This window comes from Marmota flaviventris, chromosome 12 (genome assembly GCF_047511675.1).
Source record: "Marmota flaviventris isolate mMarFla1 chromosome 12, mMarFla1.hap1, whole genome shotgun sequence".
Lineage (NCBI taxonomy): Eukaryota > Metazoa > Chordata > Mammalia > Rodentia > Sciuridae > Marmota > Marmota flaviventris.
The window spans coordinates 13,830,319-13,835,076 of NC_092509.1; the positions used below are offsets into that span (position 1 = coordinate 13,830,319).

At 44.0% G+C, this 4,758-nt stretch overlaps 1 pseudogene; it reads right to left on the minus strand.

Annotated features, from left to right (window-relative positions):
• Positions 1 to 203: 203 nt before the first annotated feature.
• On the minus strand, positions 204 to 1,229 carry LOC139707818 (peptidyl-prolyl cis-trans isomerase-like 1 pseudogene; annotated as a pseudogene).
• Positions 1,230 to 4,758: the final 3,529 nt, after the last annotated feature.

Sequence of the window (4,758 nt, forward strand, 5' to 3'; positions counted from 1 at the left end):
CTTCTGGGGAAAAAATGGTCAATGCCTCAGCTTCCTTCTAATAAATTCCTTTCTCAATTATTAAACATTATCATTCCTCACTTGGCACCTTCTTAGAAATTTGATTGTTGGATGCATTTTTCATTTGGCAAAAATTCAATGTGGCTTTGCGTGGGATGTTTAAGCATAAGAAACAGCAGTGTTGATGTTCTGGTTTTGAGAGGGAAAACAGAGAGACGCATTTGTTCCCTGGAAGAACAAATGTAGGAGACGAAGATGGGGTGTGCAGGGTTAACAGGGCTGATAGACACTACTCGGTTTGAATTCTGTGGCTGTCAGCTACCAGAGACTGTAGTGTAGGCCAGAATATAAATCTCTTCAAGAACAAGTTTGTTTAGGCTCTGTGAGATGACACAGCCTGCTTCATTTTGTTCCAAGTGTATCAGAGCAGACATGCACAGCAAGGAGAAGTATGGGTCATCCACAGGGGGCAGAAACCTGTAAATAAACATATGGAGGCATTTCTGCGAATGCCCCGTCAGTCCAGGCACTAGGTGAAGAAAAGAGAAGCATTCTATCAAAGTACACTTCGATCCTAACTCACCCAAGGCCCCTGGCTTCTTAGAGCCAATATATTCAAGGCCAAAATTAAGCTGAGTTACATGTCACTTGGAAGCTGGTTTGATGGGGCCACTGCAGAAGACTTGGCTTTGCCTGCGAGGCAGCGAGTCTACCCAGAAGGGTATGCCTTGATGATCTTCACGTCGTCCACAGGGCGGTCCTGGGAGTTTGTTTCCACCATTCCCACTCGATTTACCATTCCTATGCCCTGGCACACTCGGCCAAAAATGGTGTGTTTGCCATCAAGCCACTGGGTGGGGGCAAGAGTCACAAAGAACTGGCTGCCATTGGTGTCTGGCCCTGCATTGGCCATTGCAAGAATTCCAGCCCCAGTGAACTTCAAGTCTGGATGAAGTTCATCTTCAAACTGTTTGCCATAGATAGATGCACCACCTCGACCTGTCCCCGTTGGGTCACTGCCCTGGATCATGAAATCTTTGATGATTCTGTGGAATTTGGTGCCATTGTAGTAACCCCGGCGAGCCAACTCAGCAAAGTTCTTACAGGTCTTCGGAGCGTGCTTCCAGTACAGCTCCAGGACAATGATTCCCATGCTGGTCTCCAAGTAAACGTTGGGCGGCTGCCAGGAGTCTGGGGGAATGGCCGCCATAACGAAGCCGGCAGACTCCTCCTCTCTTAAAACTCCATCTTAAAATAAACCTGAAGTCTCACCAGGCAAGCCACCGAGCCCTCAGATACGTCATCAGGCATAGCCTGATAAAAGCAAGTCGCTTTCCACAATCTTGGTAAGATTTAGGGTGAAGTCACATGTCATTTATTATAACCCTGATAAGAGTCAGAAGTGTGATATCAGGGCGGAAATCCAGACCATATGTTATCTGTGAGAATGAAAAATGTCACTAAGAAACCTGGTAACAGCTGATAGGGACTCAAGGGTGAGCAGAAAGCTCCCAAAATTTACTATAAATGTTGGAGCAAATGAACAGACTTTCAACCAACCCACACTGATGCACACAAGCCTGAGAGCCTGATGAGGACCTTGACTGACATTCCAACTCTTCTCCTCTGCCTGATCCTCTGCATTGTCCTCACAGCCCTCAAACTCTACAGCAGTCTATTGACTCTGGTGAGAAAAGCACTTCTCCTGACGACCATCTCCCTAGCCAACTATCAGCTCCACCCCAGGAGAAGCCTCTATGGGTTCCTGACTTGATCACCGTGGTCTGAGTGAGTGGACTTAAGATCTAAGACTTAAGACTTTGAAATCTAGCACTTAAGCTTAGCACACAGAGGCAATGTCCTTAATAGGCCTGTCATGATTAAGTGTGTTTGCAGTGCTTAGAGTTAACTTAGAATTGTTTGCTTTAAATTGATTGTGTCTATTGCAGTGCCCAGCATTAAGAATTATCATTCCTTGATTAAGAACCTGTAGAGTGAAATTGTATAAAGTGATTCTTTAAAATATTTATTTTTTAGTTGTAGTGGACACAATACCTTTATTTTATTTATTTTTTCTTATGTGGTGCTGAGGATTGAACTCAGGGCCTTGCATGTGCTAGGTGAGCACTTTACCACTGAGCCACAACCCATCCCTGTATTAAGTGATTTGAGTGAATAAAACATTGAAAAGGGCAGAAATGCATGGACATTCTTTATCTCTCCCCTTGAATGCTGATGTTGCACTTTTGCCCATCACAACACCCGCTCCATTCCTCGAGGCTGCAGGTGAAGAAAAACATCATGGCATGTGAGCGTGGTGGAGGGAAGCGGCTCAGAACATTGCACCAGGAAGCAGAGAGACAGAGCTGTCCTCACCATGACAAAGTATAAACCCTGACAGCACACTCCCAGTTCCTTTAGCCACATGCCACCAGCCTACGGTTACCACCCAGTTAACCCTTATCAGGGGATCAATGCTGATCAAGTTCATTTCATCTCTAAGCTTTCTTGCATTTTCTCACACATGAGCTTACGGGGGATACTTCCTACATAAACCATAACAGATACTGTATTTATTATAGGGAGATATGATTTAAAATTTGTTTGTTGTAGAAATTTGACGTAGTTACCTAAGCTCTAATATCTACACCATCAATGTGATGATCACCTCACCATCGATGACCTTAAAGCCTTGCTCTCTAACTTCACCAGTGTCTGCATGGCCAAAACTCCCTTTATTAGCAGAAAGCACCTTGTCTTTACAGTCTTTCTCCTTCCTGTTTCAGAAAAACACATCTATGATTTTAAAAGACTTATTGCTAAGTAAAATGAGAATCCTGTTTCTGCAATATCCCGAAGATTTCTTTTAGATGGTTTAAATATGACTCTGGAAAAGGCAGCAAGAGGGAAAGTGGGCTTTCATTAACAAAGGATGTTACCGCTTCCTCCAAAAAGGTCACCAAAATAATGCTGTGGTGAACTCTGCAGGGCAAGAAACTGAATGAGGGGGTGATTCCATCTCCTTTGGGTCTCTGTCCAGGAGAGGAATTTCTGTGTCTGTTGACAGATGAATGGATAGAGAAACCATGGTACATATACATGGAGGAATACATCCAGTCCTAAATAAGAATGCGTCATTGCCATTTGCCACACATGGGTGAGCCTGGAATGTAGGGTCTTTATTTTATTTTGAGGCAGGGGACTTACTAAGTTGCCTAGGCTAGCCTCAAACTTCCTACCTCAGCCTCTTGAGTACCTGGGATTATAGGCACATACCACCATACCTAATTATTTAATTTAAAAAAAATACTTAAAATATTTTAAAAACAATTTTTAGTCTTTTTTTGAAAACTGTGCAGAAGGTGAAGTATCTTAATGTAATACAGATTATTCCCATTAAGTATGAACGCTCTGCAATGCTTGGTGATAAAAATAGCCTCCTGAAATATAAGGGAGGACCAGGGGGCAGAAAGCTGATTTCAAGGTATTCACAAATTGCTAGTTCTGGTCCAAGGAGAGCCCTCCTGGAGTTCTGGTCAGTGAGACTCCCCCACCTGGTACACCCGGGCCCTCCAACTCCAGGCACCTCGTCAATAGGGACCCACTTGTAGTTGTCATTCATTCAGTATTTTGTGCATGCCAGGCAGTGTTGTTAGTGCTTTATGTGCACCAACAACTAGTTCTTCTGGCAACCCTCAAAGTTCTTGGAGAAGTTGGGTCTCCTGCCCAGGTCGCATCCAGAGAGTGGTAGACTTGGGATTCATACCAGAGAGTCTGGCTCCAGGTGCTGTTCCTTTACTTTTGTGCAAAACTACCTCAATTATTATGCCTTGTACTGGTTATTATCTTTCTTCTAAGAAAGACATTAGTGAAGAAGGCACAGAAAGTACTTGGTTCCAAAATACTAATGACTCATCGATATATTAACATTGATTTGGAACAAATGCTTCTGCTTTCTGTTTTCTCTTCAGATTGTAGCAAACAGAAAAGTGCTTTCTTTGAAATATATCTATCTTGTCTTTGTCTTTATTGTATTGTTGTTTAAGTTGGCTTATTCAAACAGGAAAACAAAGATGTCTAATTTCAGAAATAAATCAAAAACAAACCACCTGATGCTGCAAGACTCGCTCTTTCTCTGCCCTCCAGGCCTCTCTCACCATCTCTCCATTGCCATCTCTCATTGCAGACCAGACTTTTCTGCTTCCAGACTACGTGGCAGGGCGTGGACACCCTCAGCTCCCAGGCTTCTTCCATCTCGGACCTAAGTCACCTCATCTGTAAGGGGAATGTGTTGGCGACTTTGACTGGCTGGGCTTGGGGCAGGTGTTAACTCTGGGACAAATACCTGGGATGGGGGAAGGCTGGATGGCACCAAAGTGGCTGTGCCTTCAGCAAACCTTTAAGTGTGAACAGGGGGCAGTGGTTGGGGATGGCAGTGGAGAAGGATAGACAGAGAGCCAGTAAAGATTCTGCCGTGTGATGTTTCACTGAAACTCAAATGAGAAATAAGTTTTGGATCCCTTCTCCTCCGGAACCCATTAAGTCAGGTTTAGCTTTGTGAGCTCATGGAACAAAGAACAGTTATTTTTATAGCAGGATCAGCAGTTATTTGCAAGCCTGAGGGCACTCGCTGGCATTATTGCCCATAAAAAAGCAAAAAAGGACAGTGAGAGACAGGAGTGAGCTTTATTAGGCAGATGTTGGTCTTGTCCTTCTGGATCCACTGCTCCCAGGGTCTTTCCTGACGCAGGGTATATG